Raw genomic sequence first — 20,189 nt, forward strand, 5'->3', positions numbered from 1 at the left:
GCTATCGGGTCGGTAATGATGCTACGCCGGGCGAAATAACAGGTTGACAAATGGCATCGTGCTGAACTGAGTACCGTTTACATAGGATCAAATTCACGACGCTTATATTGTTTTTTATACAAATAATTACTATCTATAGATGAAAAAAGATGAAAAAGTTCACATGAAGACCACTAGCGGGTTTTCTGTACTGACAGCAGGATGAAGTTTCAACAGAAACATGTATACTTTAAAAAATGTCGTAACTTTCATGAAAAAATTATCATCTGCCTGCCTGCTCGACGAAAATATGAAAAGTTATAGTTTGATTTGACTGAATTTTGTGGAGCTTTCGCTTTAGTTAAGACAGAATCCTAAAAATTCTTAAAATTGTACGTCTGGATTTTACCAGCAAAACAAAGAGAAACTTACAACAAAATCTTTAGCATAAGCAAATGCACCTGTTAAATTTATTTTCCTAATTGATATCTCTTTGTATGATATTTAGTTCTCTCTTATGAACAAACGCCTTCTGACGCAACCGTTTAAATTAATTTGTCTGAAAAGGAAAAACGTAACAGAAGACAACAAGTAATTTCCACTGAATTTTGAGAAGAGAGTTTCGGGAGCCATATCTCCAATTTTTTTTTTTTGCCATTAATGTTCCGTATCGCATTTCATTCTGTGAATTTACGAGTAAAGCAAGTTTACCTCACACCCTCACAGGTCACGTGATTTTCTCCAACAAGATTAAAGCTCTTAAAAGGTTTCTTCGATGGACGACTTTTCTTTTATATTTTTCCTCTGTTATCTTTCGTATATATACTTTTAAATCCTATTCAGTAAATAGAAATTGATGTTACCATGCTAAAGAAAAACAGAAGACCGATGGTCGAAATTTTCTATATTACTTCCGCAGCAGCTGTTTCAAGACTGGGCATTTAAGGTCTGGCTTGAGTTAAAAGCTTTTTATTCAGTAAATTTGTGATAAGTACTAGTTCAGGCGTCAATAGTAAATTGTGCAGGTTACGTTCTTACTTATACGTGTCGGTTACAGTCGCTTGTTGTTAAGATACATCGACAACTGTTGTTCGTTTCGTTTTCTAAAAGTATCCTTCTGATTCTTCGTTTAATCATCAATCATCATTTTGAGTAAAATTGCACCTTCATGATGATAAAGACAGAAGTACTGTTATGAAGATTTCATGTATATCTAGAAGCGGATGTTCATATTAAATTTTGAACAAAGTCAATCATTTAAGTTTAACGCAGACTGCTTCAGGCCCGTTTAAACGGTTTCAACATTTGACCAACATTCGTTCAACAAAAGGTGTACGGATGTTGGGCGAATGTTGGATGAATGGAGTGTTACAACGCAATTCAACATTTTCAAGAACAAAGGAAATGTTGAATCGATGTTGAATGAAAGTTTAAACCATTTTAAACTTGATCTCCCGAACATGCTTTCAACAATGTTGAACGACCTGTTCAAATGCCCCCGACATTTGGTTCAGCAAAGTGTTGAACAAACTTTGAAGCAAATGTTGAAACCATTTAAACGGGCCTTTACACAAGCGAAAATTCTCCGCGGCAGATTTTTCGATGCCTTTTTTGTTGTTGTTCAGGGCTGAGTTGCTCGAAGCATGGTAAGCGCTAACCATTGGTTAAGAGGTATTAAAACCTATAGGTTATCATGGCATTTAACCCAGGTTAGCGCTAACCATGCTTCGAGCAACTGGGCCCAGGTGTAAAAGCTTTCAAGGGTGAACAAACTTGCTGTGATGAATTATCCTCAACAATTTAGCTGATGCCCTGAGTGACAATGCAAGCTTTCCTAAAAAGTCCTATGAAAATGCCAGCGCCAGTTTTGAGCAAGGCGATTTCTCAAGGAAACTAACAAAATTGAGAAATTTTTTGCTCGTGTGCACACTAGAAAACATAATTCGTTATGTCATAACTTGGAAAGACGCAAAACTGATACTTGTTTACTATAGCAATCTTCTCGAGCTGCAAAGTTTTTCCTTGTCGAGTTTCGTTTTTCTACCACTGTTTTGCTTGTTATAGAGCAACCAAATTTTGAACTGCATTAGGAAGAAAAACCCCTGTCGCATTCTAATTTGTTAGAGAAAACCTAGATCGTATGTAACCATATCTTTATACTCTACTACCACCAGCGAATCTAAACCGCACATTTCACTCTGTCTGCTCAGCTGATTTGGTATTCTTCATCGAGTTTTTCGGTCCCTTAGCTTAAATAACTTACCTGAGTGAAAGATGATGAGCAGTGGTGGTTCTTGTTCGGCTATCCGGTGGACAACAAACGCTTTCAAACTGTAACTTTGAAAACTAACTGAGTAAAGGGCAATTTAGCAGGATATATACGTGCGTTGTGGGCTGGGGATAACAGTTGCCTGAGTAGATTTAATTTGCTGCGTCAACCACTTGTCAATAACTTGCACGATAATTTGGGCAATTTAGCAGTAAAGTAGAATCAAGCTCATTTCTTGCGCGGTATATTTATTGCTTTCATCATCTGCGCGCATTGGCACCTTTCCACGAAACGTTAATATCAGTTTTCAGTCATCTTAAAAGTCAGTTCAATAACAGATTTTTACTAACGTGTAAAAGATACCTGGATACCAGCCCTATCCTCTATTCTGTTTGTAAAGAAAGACATGGTATCTCCTTGTACCGATAAAACAACCTCATACCTTATGTAACGGGATATCCTAAAGTACGATCTTTGTTCAAATGTCTCGCCTCTGATTAGCATAATTTAGCATAAACGACAAAATTACCTACTGCGCAGACAGATAAATTATCTTCATAAATTGAAAGAACGTGGGAAACTTAATATTTTCGGCAAAGTTGTGCGCGATAGGTTAAACAGTATTTAGATAACCGAACGTAATAAGTATCAAAATGTCAACAATGACGTCACGGATTGTCCTATAGTTTCTTCATTGAAAAGTTTTTATTTCACGATTATTTCCCGTTATTAGTTTTTCATATTGTTCATGCAATAGACTATAAAAATAAGCGAAAAACGGACACCGAAACGTCGTTCCGTTTTTTCGCTTATTTTTATAGTCAACTGTATTTCTAATTTTAATCATATTGTTCATATTGTTATTATCATGAATGCACCCTGATATTATCCTGTTGTCAAAGGAAAATAGACGATAGGTGGTCAAAAATTTGCTTCTGTTGCAGCTGTTCCAAAGCCGGCATTTAATATTTGGCCTGAGTTGAACGGCCTTTTTTTTTAATTTAGCAAGATCAGATCTCAATAGTCATGTTTGTGGGTTCTAACTGGTGCGTGTCCATCACAACAATATAATTTATTAAAAAAAATTATTACTTTCATTTTTTTATTAAAAGGTACGTAAGGATGTTTTATGCACATTTGTGTAAATTGAAACATTTTGTCCTCTTCGAGTTTTTCCAAAACTGAAGATGCCACTCGTAAAAAAATAGGGAATTGATCCTTATTGTCTGAAATTCTAAGCTAGATGTATAACCTTTTATTACCCATAGATCCGCCAAACGCAATGATTTTTCGACAAAATTAAAAAGAAACCGTTCTTCAGTCATTCGTTGTAATATTAGCTTGCTAACTCCCATTGAAAAGCGGCAAATCAGTGAAGTACAAAGCAGTTTTAATACGAATTTTAAATTTTCTTACAATCAAGGACAAGAGGTCTTGGGACAAATGTTACAAAGTCCTCTTATTAACTACTAATTTATTGTGACTGACCATTGAAGCCATATTTCTTGTTTAAAACCCATCTTACTAACCCCACTCCTCCCCCCCAAGACAATGTTGAAATCCACAACTCATTTTCATTACCTGGGCTCAACATTGTAAGGGGGGTAGGGGCAATTTAGCAGTAAAGTAGAATCAAGCTCATTTCTTGAACGGTATATTTATTGCTTTCATCATCCGCACGCATTGACACCTTCCCACGAAACATTAAATAAATATCAGTTTTCAATGATCTGAAAAGTCAGATCAACAACAGATTTTTACTAACGTGCAAAAAATACCTGGATACCAAACCTATCTTCTATTTTATTTGTAGAGGAAGACATTGTATCTCTTTGCACCGATAAAACAACCTCATAGCTTATGTCAAGTGATATCCTAAAGTACGATGACCACGCTGATATAGCGGATCTTTGTTCAAATGTCTCGCCTCTGATTAGCATACTTTAGCATAAACGACAAAACTACCTATTGCGCAGACAGATAAATGATCTTCATAAATTGAAAGAACGTGGGAAACTTAATGTTTTCGGAAAAGTTGTGCGTGATAGGTTAAACAGTATTTAGATAACAGAACGTAATAAGTATCAAAATGTCAACAATGGCGTCACGGATTCTCCTACAGTTTCTTTATTGGATAGTTTTTATTTCACGATTATTTCTCGTTATTAGTTTTTCATATTGTTCATGCAGTTGCCTATAAAAACAAGCGAAAAAACGGAACGATGGTTCGGTGCCATCTTGGCACCATTATTAAGTAAATAATGGTGCCAAGATGACACCCGAAACGTCGTTACTTTTTTTCGCTTATTTTTGTAGTCGACTGTATTTCCAAATTTAATCATATTGTTCATATTGTTATTATCATGAATGCACGCTAATATTATTCTGTTGTCAAAGGAAAAGAGACGATGGATTGTAAAAAGTTTCCTACAATACTTCCGTTGCAGCTGTTCCAAAGCCGGTATTTAATATTTGTCCTGAGTGGAAAGCCTTTTCTTAATTTAGCAAGATCAGATCTCAATAGTCATGTTTGTGGGTTCTAACTAGTGCATGTCCATCACAACAGTATAATTCATCTCAAAAAATTATTACTTTCATTTGTTATTGAAAGGTACGTAAGTCGTGGCTTATTGCTGTTCGTTTTTGCGGCAATTTGTGCTGAAGGCTTCTACTTCTGGGTCTCCGTTGAAATATCAGAGTGTTTTAATGGCGTTCACGTTGGAGTATATTTGCATAAGAATAAAATTTATTTCCCAAAGGAAAATCATTCTATTGTTTGGCTACTCCATTATGGATGCCGTGAACACACTCTATTGAAAAACGTCTTTATTCCTATACGGAAGTACTGTTATGAAGAGTTCATGTGTATCTAGAAGCGGATGTTCATATTAAATTTCAAATAAAGTCAATCATCAAATGACGCGGGGCAACGAAAAGATATCACGTGGGGCAAAATAAACATCTGCCTATCCAACGATGGTTTTATGCACATTTGTGTAAAATGAAACATTTTGTTTTCTTCCAGTTTTTTTTCAAAGCTGAAAATGCCACTCGTAAAAAAATAGGGAACGGATTCTTATTGTCTAAAATTGTAAGGTCGATGTATAACCTTTTATTACCCATAGATACGCCAAACGCAATGATTTTTCGACAAAATTCAAAAGAAACCGTTCTTCAGTCATTCATTGTAATATTAGCTTGCTAACTCCAACTAAAAGCGGCAAATTAGTGGAGTACAAAGCGGTTTCATTTCGACTTATAAATTCTCATACAATCAAGGACAAAAGGTCTTGCGACAAATATTACAAAGTACTCTTATTAACTACCAATTTATTGTGACTGACCAATGAAGTCATATTTCTCGTGCAAAAACCCATCTTACTAACCTCACCCCTCCCCCCAAGACAATGTTGAAATCCACAACTCATTTTCATTACCCGGGCTCAATATTGTAAGGGGGGTAGAGGCGGGAAACGGATACTTATTGTTCGCGCGTACTGTTCTAACTTCTGTCGCGTCCGTAGGGAAACATCGTAGATGCGAATTCGTCCCAGCCCTTTTAGTCTTTTCGAAAATTAATGCTAACCGGCCATATTTCTCACATTATAAAATATTTGAGATAGTACGCGCGCTCTCATTGATCGATAGGTGTGTTTAGATGAGAGTATGTAAACACGGCTGTGAGGTCACGCTTTCTTTGTCTCCGGGCACAAATTCAAAATATTTCAAAGCTTTCTCAAGACTCGCAAAGTAATTTCAAGTACAACTGTTAAGGAATTGGAGAAAAATTTCCCAAAATTTTGATCGGGGTTTGCTTGTCTCCTCCCCCCTGAGCCCGAGGGGAAAAAGCAACAGAAAGAAGAACCACAGCGCTTTGCCTGCCTCGCTAGACGAGTTCGTCGAGGGAGCTCAAGTGAAGACGACAAAATATGCAACAAATACGCAGTAAACGTTTTTCAAGGTAATTTTTGCATCTGAGTATCACAATAAAATTCTCTAAAAGCCCTTATTTTTTTTTTCAAAAAAAGTACACGTAAACTCAAAACTATATGCTACAGACTATAAATGTTTCAAATCAAACTTTGTACGGCCGGTTGCCGTGTTTTGGCTGTCAAATTTGTATAAAATGTATTTTCTCTGAGACTTTCTCAGCGTAATAATCTACTGTTAGGATTACTGTTACCAGCAACAACTTCACAGTCTGATCCGCTGCTTGTGCTATGATTCAGCAAAACTTCACAAGGCACGATGAGCGATTCGACTTCTCAGCCATCTCAGGCTGCCACATCGGGCAAGTTCACGTAACTTTCAAGAGCGACCATGCACAGTGACATTCATTTTCAGCTTAAATAAACTCCTCATCTTGAAGTTCTTTCCTTACAGAATCGTATATTTTGAACATTTCTTCTAGTTTTCACCGAATGTTCGGTATTTTTTCTGTAAGATTTACGAGAATTCAAAGCTGAAATCGCCGTCATCCACACGGGGCTCGCTGACGCTTGCCACAAATTTCAACTTGATTTTGACTTTTATAATACAAATTTTGATTTGTTCATGTGTTGTCAGATGCGCGTTTTCATTGGCTAGTAGCCAATTTGATTGTCTAGAGCGTGTACTGAGAACATCTATTTCAATCAGGAAATAAATAAACAAAATTTCCCTTCATTTGTCGAACAATTTTTTTAGAAATATTTTATAAAAGCAATAGAGGACTTTTTCCCGTGTTTACATAGCCTCATCTAAACACTCGGGGAGTTGGGAGAATTCTCGAAAGTTATGCAAACCCTCGACTGCGTCTCGGGTTTGCATAACTGTCTCGAATTCTTCCAACCCCCCTCGTGTCTAGATGACGCGTACGCGATGTAAATACAGAAAAAGTCCTCTTTTGCTTAAGTGTTGTTAAATTTGAGCTATGGGGCAAATAAGGTCTTTCAAATAGATATTTCCCTTTCGGCTGACATAGGCCCCATCCACACTAATGCGTATTCGTTTGAAAACGCATCTTTTTGAAAAGGCTTCGTTTCTAGCGTGGACAGGTAAAAACGGAGACTTTGGTAAACGGTGACATAAAATGCGTCGCCTTCCAAATCGGAGCATCTATCCAAGATGGAGGATGGTCAACACATGCGCAATCCCGGGTCCCAGTCGTTTTCATCGTTTTGGAGCGTTTTAGTGATGACAGGTCAAAACGATACAAAAAGGCTAGTGTGGATGAAAATATTTTGCTTTGTTTTCGCCGCTATGAAAACGGATACTTTTGAAAACACATTGGTGTTGATGGGGCCATAATTTTCTTATTACGGTTCCTTAGATGTGGTAAAGCCTAAGTTGCAACGGCAGGTATGGTACCTGCGTCGGCCACTTCATTGATAAAGGCTAATTTGTAAACACCACAAAGAAAGCATCACTTGATAGAAACTACTGTTCGTACCCTTCTGTCAATTCATTAGGTGAAAACATTAAAATCGGTTCCCAGTTCCCAGTTCGACGACCAGGTTTTACATTGAGTTGACGAAAAGATGTCGAAAGACGTTGTATTCCTCTTGCTTTTCAGCCTCGCTGATTATTAGAAAAGGCTTCGTTTTTTCTGATGAGACAACTTAAAGAGCGACTTTTGTCAGGATATAATTGACACTGTAAAGAATCTTTTAAAATCAGGAACATCCAACGAGAACTTAGCCCTTTACCCTCCCCAAACTTTTCTTATAAAGTACTAGGGAGAAGTTATTAACATATCAAGAACATTCACTTTGGGTGAACATATCCTTAATTCTCATGACCCCAGAGGTTAAATAAGCATGTATATTACAAGGAGAAACTTGATGGTGATCACTTTTAAAGGGTTAAGCAAAATAGTAAAAATATGCCGTCTGTGTCCCCAGATCGTTTTCTACATTTGAAAGGAATATTTTTGTACTGTTTGATCTGTTCGGGTTCTTTAGCTGAAAATTTAAGTTGCAGAAAGTTTTGTCGCGGGGGGGAGGGGGGGAGGGTTCTTCCCTATATAAGCTATGTAGGCATCTGCCGCCCCAAAGAGTATAAATTTTGAGTCGTTTTGGTCTGAAAACGGGTATAGATTTTGATCATTATGGTCTTAAATCGGGTATGGTTTTCAAGGGAACCATGAGAGCGTATAAACGTGTTTGTTTTTTCAGCTTCAAATAAATAGTAGAGAAAGAGAAGTATCCAATATAAATCATTCGAGCTGAATCCTTCGGGTGAATTTTACCAATTTTTGACGTCTGGACTGGTGCCCAGCCTAATTACGCTACAAGCCAGGTCTGAAAATGGGTATGGATTTTAGAGGCCAGGTCTGAGAACGGGTGTGGAAAGTGGCATGTTTTGGGTCAGGATTAGGAGAACCGGGCAGCACACCCCTCCCAAGAATTCCGAGGAGTATCCCCCGTGTTCGGGAAATGAACACACGCTCACCCCTGAACTGATAGGATAGCTAGACGCGAGGTAGCGGCAGAAATCGAGCCTAACGAGCTCGGCAGGGCAGCTGCAAGGGGAACGGTAGGTCGGCGTGGGTTGTTAGGTTTGAAATAAATGCATGAATTTTTTGGAGTAATGGAAGTAGTGCTAGTTAGATTTTGAGCAGTGCCAGGCATTTGCTGATTGGTAATTACATGGGTTGTTTTTGTTGTTGTTGCTTTGTTTTTTTTTTTGTTTTGCTTGTCCTGAATGAGATCTTGTCAACAATTTCATCCAGCAAAGAAGAACTTGATCAGATTGACCAATAGGCCATTTACAAGTTGCTTTGAACCTCATTATGAAAAGCGAGGATAAGTGCAAAGTTTCTATTTTGAAAACTAGTTTCCATTCATATGCAAACAAAACTAATTTTCATATAAAAAGCTTTGCAGTTAGCCTCGGTTTCAAAATGAAGCTCACGGCAACTCGGGAATGGCCTATTTATTGGACTTCGACCTTTATGTAGTGATGACTCCGATTTTTTCAACAAATCAGAGGAAATGCGCCCATTCTAATCAAACTAAGCCAAATTGTTAACCTGGCAAGCTTGCAAAAATTGTGTGGTGAATACGGTGGTTTAGTGAAGCCTCGCGGAAAGTTAAAAAGAGCTGTTAGGAAACATAAGGTAATAAGGTTAATCGGCAACGAGTTTAAGTTTTATTTATTGAAGCTGCGTTGTGCATGCACATAGACTAACCGTAATTGACATGAATCAAATATATATCGATCATAACTCATAACTATGAAATAGGTAACGAAGCTTCAATCTTAATTGATGAATATAAACCTACCAAATATAGAGATAATAACGTTGACTATGTATTGAAACTGACGTACAACAGTAGTATTAATTACTATATAAATCAACTGAGATACAAATAAAAGCATCAAATATCTATATTGAGACTTACTGTCTTAATTGCTAGAAATCAGATAAAATATAATATAAATACAAGTGTAATGAGCGTGCTAAAGAAATCTTACATGTAATTGCTATAAATATGTTAGCTATAATTATATGCATTTTAACATTTAGCTGAGGTAAAAGCTACTATAAAACTTTAAGATGACTTAGAAAGCGGTTTTCAATTGAGTGTCGAAAGTAATTTCGCTAATGCTTTGGCTTGCTTCACTGCGCAGTCTGTGATTTTTTGGCGCCAAACAAATCGCGGTTTTCTCGCTTGGCGCCGGTTACATGTATTTACTCCATGTTCTGATATCGATTGGTTCAATGCGCTGTTCGCGTCTGTTGTGATTGGCCAAAGTAATAACTTTGGTTTTCGTTTAACGACGCTCAAATGAAAATTGCACCCCTCAACTTAACAATTATTCACCGACGATGATCTCTTCTCTCTTTACGAATGAATCGTTGGTCGAAAGAGAGCTGGTACAAGCTATAGACATCATACCTGAGGAAACATATGATCATTCTCTGTTTTTTACACAGCTAAGCTTGACAATCACATGATGTGTGATAACTTGACTTTACATAGACATGAGTTGTGCCTATAATTTCTGAATCATTTGAATTTCCTCCTCATCTTTAAGGACGAGAATCAATGCAGAGTACAAATTGTTTTCTTAATTATTTTGTTGTCAACTGTTGAATTGGTATAATGATGCTGTTTTCGTTCGACAGCACCACATTTGTAGTAAATACATGTGCGCTGTGTTCAGCTGGGATCTATAAGCAAAGATGAAAATCATGATGAAAAAGTGCGGTTATCTAATCTAACAAACGTTTTAAAGTACACAAAGTTATTCTTTAAGAGCCAAAGTAGCAGTGTTCAGGCAATTTAATTTGTTTATCAGTGTTTAATTATCGTTATTTCTTCTATTAATATTTCAGGTCAGCCTTATTGGAAAATAAGAAATGACGTAAAAAAAAAGTAAAACCTGAATAAGGCTATACTTTAGTCAATCTCGTACCAAGAGTCCGCTGACCAAAGAGCCTGGGACTTCCAGGTACGAGATTGTGCTTTAGTCCGCTCAGGCTAATAATGCTCTAATAAGAATGAATGAAGCAGATATGATACAAAATTGAATGAATAGTTACTGACCTAAAAGACCATGGGCCCGTTTCTTGAAAGTCCCGGTAACTTTTCAAGCCCGAAATCAAAGATTCAAATCAAACTCTAAAGAATAAAAGCGCAGATCCTAGCTAACAAACCAGTCCATTTTGTTTTGTTAACTGATAGCTAGTTTTATCATATTATCCACAAAACTATTGAAACCTCGATCTTGAATGTAAACAACAACAGCTTTCCGGGCCCGTTAATTATCGGCACTTTCGAGAAACGGGCCCCAGGTCAACTAGTAGCTTCCTAATTGACTATTGAAAATCTTCAATTAGCTACAAAACTTAGACACGAATCCGTAGACATGAGTCCATTATGTAATACTTTAACTTTAGGCGTTTTCTTGTTAACACATTTCTCTCCAGACCACGCTTGCGCCTGTCGCAGGAACGTGCTCTAGATTTTGGTATCCACTCTGCCCTCGTCTATCAAAGAGCTTACAAAGACCTTCGCGCTGGCCTTCTGAAATAACATATTCAGCTCTGCAACATTACTAGTGTAACTAAATTGTAACATCGAATGGCCATTAAACTTGTCTATCTATATTAGACAGTCCTACCAATCCGGGAGGGAAGGATCTGTCTCTAACGCTTGCATAAACAATACAAAACTGACTGAAAAGACAGATATGTCATTCTAGCATGCTAAACAAATAACTCCTCCAGATTACAATTTTATTTTTGTCAAGATCTCATACAGTGTGGTCCACTAATGCAATACGAATATAACTTGAATGACAAAACACACTGCCAAATGCAATAGACCTGTTTAATAGGTTTTGAAATTCACTTGGCAAGTTCTTTATCTACTGCCCTCCTTTTCATTATATTTTGTATCTCCAGGAAATCAACTTCAATTTAAGGCTTCCAGACAGTTAGCCTGTAAGAAAATTACGGGGCAACAAATGCCCTTATTAATCACAAGAGACCAAGGGGAATAATTTCAACTTGTCTTTGCTGTCGACGTCGAAAGAGTGAAATGAGAGCTCTTTTAAAGTCTGGCATTCTGATTGCATATAAAATAGGATTGATAAGGGAGTTTGCAAAAAACAAAGCGATGAAAGCCTGAAAAAGATGAAGAAGCAACCGCGAAGGAAGAAAGGATTGAAAAGTGGCCAACAGAAGAGAATATATCGCAATTGGGAGCCACATCAGCAAAGATACCAAAGTCACGATGAACAATGTCTTGGTCAGTTTCCTCTCTTTGCTCGTTGCGCCATGGCGCTGAGGATGCGCCCCACAAGAAATCTTGACAAAAATGGACGCATAAGAAACGCAAACAACAGATAGACCAAAACCAACGAATAAACCAGCTGTAAAGTAAAAGCTTTCTGGGGAGTTAACTAGATCATGAATAGCAAATAGTGACAGCCCAGATGTAACCCAAATTATTGTAATAATAAATACAAACACCCACGTTTTAATAATACGATGTTTGAAAGGACGAAACGTCGCATGCGTTCGTTCTAACGAGATTGCAGCGAGGCTTGTCAGAGAAGCTACAAGAAACGCGCGCGGCATGTAAACGTAAGCAAGGTTGACAAAAGGTAGTTGTTGGGTATTCCAGAAGGAGCATGATTCTCCTGAAAACACAAAATGTGTAATTTCTGAATATCCTCCAACCAACATATCTGCAACTGCCAGGTTGATCACTAGGTACATGCTGCGCTTACGAAGACTGCGGTTTCTTATGAAAACAAGAACTGTTAGGAGATTAAGTGTTACTATAGCAACAGACTCAGCCATGAGTACTGTAAGCCAGGATGAGGAGAGCTCCTGGAAACTTGTTTCAGTTTCTGTTCCGTTTTGCTGATTGGAAGCATTAGCCATCTCTCTGAAAAAAAAAGCGAAGGAATTTAGGAAGACAGCACGGCCTAATGGTTAGCGCTCCTGACATTGAATCCGGAGGCCCAGGGTTCGAGTCCCGCTCTGACCACTTAGATTTGTTTCACGCTAACTCACTTTTCATATCCAAGGCCACGCTTTGTAAACAGCCAACTGATTTGCTTCCTACCAGTTGGGGTTTTTAAATAATCAACGTTATGTTCAGTTTGTGTATTTATTTCACTGATTTATAGAGTCCCTAATTAGCACTACAGTACTCAGTACTGAAATACCTCGACACTTAAATAAAATCATCATTGTTCATCGAATCAAGGTGAATTTTTTCTTTGTCGGTCTAGTTCTGTTTAGTAAGAGTGTTTATATATTTATAAACTTGTAAATGGAAACTGAACCAGTGTTACTAAGCCAGGTAGCATCCACTATCCCTGGCAACCTGATTTCCTGCTGTAGAACCTGGTTATCAATTGCACTGAAATAGTACAGGACTATAATTAAAAAAAAAAAAAAAGCAAAGAAAATAGATGGAAGTCTTGCCAGTGTGTCAGGCCCGGCTTCGCCAGCGATACAGTAAACGCACGCACATAAGATTCCATATAAACTCTTTTAAGAACAAGTCCGAAGAAAAGGAGCAAAACATTTTTCTTGTCCAACTTGCGCACTCGTTTCTCAGTGGTGACATCGAAACTTATGCTTTCTTCACCAGCGAAAAACAGTCCTTAGCTACCGATCACTGATTGCACTCAATGTTACAGTAATCACGGTACACTTTCATCGTTTACAAGAAAAAGTGTCAATTAGTTCTTGTTTCCGTTTAGGGATTTCTATAACAAGCTATCTTTTTGTCCATTTTGTAACATGAATTCAGTTCACCTTTAGTAGGTACTCACTATTTTTTCAGGAGCTGCTGTATGAATCGACTGTGGGAGTTGCTGTTCTTCAGTACAATAAGACCTGTGACAAACAAATTTAAATAAGAACTAAATTACATTTTGCTTCTATGTCATAAAATATTTTGTTATTGAAACGTTTCAAAACAACAATTTTTCAGTACATACCTTACCGGGAAACAACAAATCTGACCCGTCAGTGCTGGTAATAACTCTGAAAAAAATACTTTCCCCTGCAACGAGAAATGTATGATAAATTCAATATTACATATTTTTTAAGTTGACAGAAAAAAGCTTCATGCTTCGGTTTATGGTCTTCTAATTGATGCATTTTTGTTACTAGACAATTGATTGTTTTCATATCTACTAAGGATATAACATGAACGAAAATAAAGTTGGATGATAAAGAAGACCGTTAAATCCAAGATGGCGGCTGCCTTGGGAATGCCTTGGGAACCTAACACAGCCAGTAGGCACAAAGGAAGCCATATTTTTTTGTGAGAATCCTCCATCTACCAAGAACATTGTGTATGCTAGGTTTTAAATTTATAGAACTTTTCTGCGTGTTTTAATTTGTGCTTTTAGGTTTTTCATACGCTAGGGATTTTGGGTAAATGTAACAGTCACCATATTTTTCTGTGTGGTAGTTTAACATTAAGGCTATGTCTACGCTATGCTGTATTGCATTTTACGCGAACAGAACAAACACAGCAGAACCATTGCCGCCGCCATATAATTCTCCTGGAATTCAATCCTCGCTCCTCGTTATTGACTTCCGTTTCGCTTCGATTTTCTCTTCACACAACTCAAGAAAGTGTTACGAAAACCTATCCGATTTGTGACGATTCACTTTGAAGACCGAAGCAACGCAGCATCGCTCCGGCACAAAAATCGATACGAAATCGACGTTTTGTGTGTGAACGGTAGCCCTATCCGATATGTTTTTGATGACGGCAAAAGAGCTATCCGGTTTAGCCTTACCCTGGTTGCTGGCCGTATTGTCCACGCGGGCTGGTATATTTTATTGCGGCGGAGAAGCCTTGAGCGATGTAAGCCACGAAAATTAGCCTCCGCCTAGAGTAAGTCGACTTCTCATGGCGCAGAAAGATAACATTACTAGCGACGGAATCGGGAGGTCAGAAAAACAAAACGGACTTCGGAACAATCTTCGGCAAACATCCCGTCAGCTCCGCGAGCTAATTAACCTGATTCCCGGTGTAAAAGTTCCGAAGTATGAACAAACATGGTTGGTAAACATGAGCAAACATTTATGAACAAACATGCTGTGCTAACATGTTGCGCTAACTTACTAACTTATCCAGTTAGCAAGTGTCCTGGGCTTTCCTAAAAAGTCCTATGAAAATAAAACGCCCTCGTTTTGGACAGGGAGATTCTCAAGGAAACCAACAAATTTGACAAATTTTGTTGCCCTTTTGCACTCCAGAATATATATAACGTTATATAATAACCTGGAAAGACGCAAAAATGCTACTTGTTTACTCTAGCAATCTTGTCGAGATACAAATTTTTCCTTATAAAGATTTTAGTTTCCACAGCTGTTTTGCCTGTTATTGATTAGCCAAATCCTGAACTACACAAGAGAATAAAAAAAAGGCTGTTGCATTCTTACTCGTTATTAAGAAAAACTAGCAAGCTCATGTGCAAGCAGGTCTTATTCTGGTAGCACCGTCGTATCTTAACAACACTTTAGTGTTCGCAACATCTTAAAAAACAGACAGCTGACTTGGTGTTCCTTATCGAGTTTTCTGAGTTCCCTTAGCTTAAATAGCTTACCTGAGTGAAGGTTGCTGAGCAGTGGTGATTCTTGTTCGGACATCAGGCGGAAAAAAGCGCTTTCAAAATTTAACTCGAAAAAGAAAAACTGAGTAAAGGGTAATTTAGCAGGATACCTGCTGTGAACAATGTAAGCCGGTAATAATAGTTTCCTGTTTTAATCACTTACCTGTCTGCGTAAAAAGATACTTGTCAACCACTTACACGAAACCTGGTTGACATGTGACATAACGACATTAAATATAAAGAAAAAAAACTGATCTTTTTTTTATGTCGTTATGTTATTAAAGGAAACAGGCTATGAAGTTTGTGATATATAGCGGATATTTCAGCTAATGCTTCGCCTCAATATTTCAACATTATAATTAGCATAAAAGACAAAACTAGCTAATGGCAGGTAAATAGCCTTCATAGATTAAAAGTGCTTGGCAAAAGGAGCATTTTCAGAACATTTGTGCGTGGCAGGTTAGACAGTATTTTGATAAACGAACGTCGTGAGGATCAAAAATTGGCAAAAAATGTATGGCAACTCTTGCCACCAAGTCATTCACGATGTAAATTTGTGTTATCAAGTCAAATTTCTCAGTCTCGTCAATATTTAAACCGAATACCAAGAGTGACATGTTCTTTTAGTTTAGAGTGTCCATTTGTTCGGAGCTGGTTGTTTGATATATGCAAATGAGGCAAAATGTGATCAATGACGTCAGCAAAGATCTCTCTTACAGTTTCTTCAATGCTTAGTTTTTATTTCATTGTTATTTCATGTTATTTCACTATTATTATTATTATTATTATTATTATTATTATTATTATTATTATTATCATTATTATTATTATTATTTGTCCATATGCTAAAATGAACACCCGCTGATATTATCCTGTCAATCGATGGTCGAAGTTTCCTATAAAACTTCCGTTGCAGCTGTTCCAAGGCTGGCTTTTTAAATTTTTAAGCTTAAAAGTTTGGTCTCAAAAGTTCAAAGCTTTTTCTTAATTTGGTGGAATAAAGCCTCAATAGTCATATTTTGGGGTTGTTATTTTGAGTTCATGTCCATCACAAGCGTATAATTTTTCTCAAAAATATTACTTTCATTTTTTTTTTAATTGAAGTCGAGGACAATTGTTGTTCGTTTCTGCGGCAATTTGTGCCCAAGGTTTCCATTTCCGGGTCTTCGTTGAAATATCAGCTTCCTTAGCTTTTTGATTTGGTGATTTCTGGTCACAAAAACACTGCCGTTTTGAATAGTTCATGCTGATCTATCTGGAACCCGGCTGTTCAAATCAAAATTTGAAATATGCGCAAACGACGCACTTATTCGGTTAGTAGGCAAAGAACTGATCGCACGACACCAGCCTTGAAGACTCGAGATTCTGTGAGGTGGCCATGGGGGAATCACGGATACACCAAGGTACTTGAGCACAGCGTACCTTGAGCGAAATAAGTATTAACATCCTGTATCTACACGCCATCTTCTGCACTATGATATAGTAAAGGCTAATTAGCCTCGGCTGGGGACATGGAATTACTAAGGAGTGAGCAGTCCTACACAGGTTCAATATTTTTCCAACTTGGCATTATAACTTGCATCATAATTTGTACAATTTAGCAGTAAAGTAAAATTAAATTCATTTCTTGAATGCGTGGTATATTTATTGCTGTCATAAAAAAAAACTATCATTCATATTGACATATTAACTAAAGTCTTAAATTAGACTGAATCCTTCGTACGAAACGTTAATATCATTTATCAGTGATCTGAGAAGTTAGATAAACAACAGATTCTTACTAACATATAAAAGATATTTGAGGTGCATCACCAAGCGTATCCTCTCGTTATCACCGTGCACTGATAAAACAACCGCGTATCTTAAGCCAAGTTATCTCTCGTACGATAACCACTCTGAAATAGGAGATGTTTGCTTAAATGTTTCGCCTGCTTAGCATACATTAGAATAAGACCAAAACTAGCTACTGACAGACAAATGATCTTCATAAATTGCAAGAGCTTGGCAAACCTAGTATTTTCGGAAAATTGGTGCGTGGTAGCTTAAACAGTATTTCTATAAAGGAATTCGAACGTTATGAGTATGAAAAATTTGCAAATAATGTATGGCAACTCTTGCCACCCAACTCGTGGTATGAAAGCAAATTTCTAAAATATTCAACCACAAGTGTCACACGATATTTACACTGACTGACCAAGAGTGACATGTTCTTTTAGTTCAGAGTGCCCATTTGTTCTCATGCAAATGAGGCAAAATGTAAAAAATGACGTCAGCAAAAATTATCCTATTGTTTCTTCATTGGATAGTTTTTATTTTATTACTATTTCCCTTTATTATATATTTTTTTCATGTTATCACGTTTTTCCCATATAATGGATACCCGCTGATATTATCCTGTTGTCATAGGAAAACAGACTCTCGATGGTCGAAGCTATAAAACTTCCGTTGCAGGTGTTCCAAGGCCGCTATTTAAGATTAAACTTAAGTTCAAAGCCTTTTCTTTAAATTTGTCATAAGTTCAGGCCTTGATAGTCATGTTTGAGGGTTCTTACTCATACCTGTCCATCATAACTGTACTGAATTTATCTAAAAAATTGTTCCTTTTATTTGTTGTTTAGAGCCGTTGTCAGTAACTTTCAAGAATTCGGTGACAGAAGCAAAAATTCGAATTTCTTTTTATTTGCCCCAAAAGACCGTTTTGGTGAACTATTTTCAAAAATAATATTCAAAAGTTCCAGCGATTGCCCGATTTAGATTATGCAAATTAGTACATTTTAAAAACTCGCGTTCAAGACAAGGAAACGTTTTCTCGAGATGTTATTTTCACAATCGTTTTTCCATCCCTTGTGCTTGCTTCCAAACTATGTTTTATCTCAACCTGAACATTATTTCATTTGAAGTTGCCCACGTAAAGAATACAATGTTTGCTATTCCTTAGATAGAGTGATTTTTGCCATATTTCAGATGACCATATCATCGGTAGTATACGAATATGCTGCTTATAAAATAACTTTTTTGAACAGGCAACTTCTCTTGTTTATCATGTTAAAATATTTAGTTTGGCCCGTGAAAACGGAGCGCGCTAGGTCGAGATGTGTTGAATGCACTTTGACACAATTCGCCAGTCGCTCCTGTTACTTTGCACACCTCAGTACAGTTCACGGAAGCTTTTAGATAAAAGTCAAGGTCTCTGGTTTGATCTTATGCTTTTATACACGTAAATAACTAGCTTTAAACTTGAGTGCTCCCCATATTAGCATTAAGTTATCAAATGATTCTTTTCAGGTGAAATTTTCGAGTTTGTATTAAGACGTTCAAGCGAGATCAAAGAGCCTTCCCACGGAAATAACTTGAAATCAGTGAAATCAATACCCTGTCTCTCATATCATGCTACACTTCCAAATTACCGTTATTTTAAGCTAGAAAGTGTAAATGCTCCCTTTTACGTGACCTAAAATAGAATTTGCTTAAATATTGCGAAAGAAGTCACCGACGTAAATGTATTTAAACATCAGCCGGCCCGTTTCTCGACTTGCCACATGGATAAAACGCTTCCGTTGTTTTACCTTTGTATACATTTATCACCAGAAAGTAGAAACAAAAAATCTTCTCTATGCGCATCTGTATAAATACACTTGCCAATCAAGCTTAGTTTTTCTGTGTGTTTGTCGAAAATACTGAAGAAATAGTGCAACATTGTTACAGAATACTTGACTCATTTGATCACAACCGGATATTGAACACAACTGAAAACTATAGATATAAAGAAATGCTCTTACTTGTCTGCAATCGTTACTCGCATTATATTTGGCGATATCACATCTCCTAGGCAAGGCTGAAAATTGTCTCAAATTCCGCATAATTTTTTGTGCGAGGCGATTAGTACTTTCATTGCGTGACATGTAAAATGTGATACGCAAGCGCGCGAAAAGGACAGAAATAAATGTGAATATTTGCGCTTGCGATGATAGTGTGAAAATAATTTTTGAAATTTGCAACAACAAGAAATTGAGCCAAGTCAAGGTCTTCAAGGTCTATCTGATTGCCGGACTGAAACGAAAATCATGTATTCACCTCAAACAAAAAGCTTATCTATTTAGGAGAGTGAAGTCTGTCTTTCTCCCTGGCACCTGACCGTGCGGATCAAGCTGAAAAGATGCGCAAGATTTGCAATGTGTTATGCTTAATCGATGAAAAATCGACGTTTGTTCGTACCTAAAAACACAAAAGATCGGGCCCTATGAAGAAATTCAGGACGAAATAGTGTTGTTGCTAGAAAGGGCAGGTAATTTTTTTTTCATTTGAGTGAAACTGAAAGCATGAAAGAACATTTTATTTCCTTTTCTGATTTCCCCCTATTTTTTTAAACAGAAATTCACTGACTTAATTCCAGGAATTATAATTTACGATTGAAACTTTCCATAAGTCTTTATATGCTCTCACCATCGAGAGAGGTATGGCCTTCTTTGGAGACGTGGAAAAGTTACAAATCTTTAATGACGAAGGGAGACCGCGGAATGAACGGCAAAGAATCGTTGTTTATTGCCAATACGGTGGGTTAACACCAACCAATGCCATATAAAGACCACTATAATTTGAATAATCACTAGACTCTGGAGCACGCTAGGAAGATTTAACAATGACAACGTCAGACTTAGCCTTCCACGCAGACGTTCTTAAGGGTTCGTCACGCGCTCTCCGGACAGGAACGCGTGACGAGCCCCTAAGAACCTCTGAGTGGGAGGCTACGTCAGACTTGACCAGAGACGCCCGTACGAGATTGAAAACACCGTCCCTTAGCCCCAACACGAAAATCTGACAATACCAGTCGTGCCCCTTGTCCTGTGACACCAGTGCG

The 20,189-nt window shown here is 37.4% G+C and overlaps 1 long non-coding RNA gene across 1 annotated transcript; it reads right to left on the bottom strand.

The window, feature by feature from the left end:
• Positions 1 to 10,082: 10,082 nt before the first annotated feature.
• LOC146487314 (uncharacterized) lies at positions 10,083 to 13,755 on the bottom strand. Its single transcript, XR_014857464.1, has 3 exons — positions 13,700 to 13,755; positions 13,532 to 13,595; positions 10,083 to 12,633 (listed from the first exon to the last, which is right to left on the bottom strand). It is a non-coding gene; the product is annotated as an uncharacterized LOC146487314 (long non-coding RNA).
• Positions 13,756 to 20,189: the final 6,434 nt, after the last annotated feature.

Source organism: Pavona decussata, unplaced genomic scaffold, assembly GCF_977016875.1.
Source record: "Pavona decussata unplaced genomic scaffold, jaPavDecu1.1 SCAFFOLD_16, whole genome shotgun sequence".
In the NCBI taxonomy this organism is placed as follows: domain Eukaryota; kingdom Metazoa; phylum Cnidaria; class Anthozoa; order Scleractinia; family Agariciidae; genus Pavona; species Pavona decussata.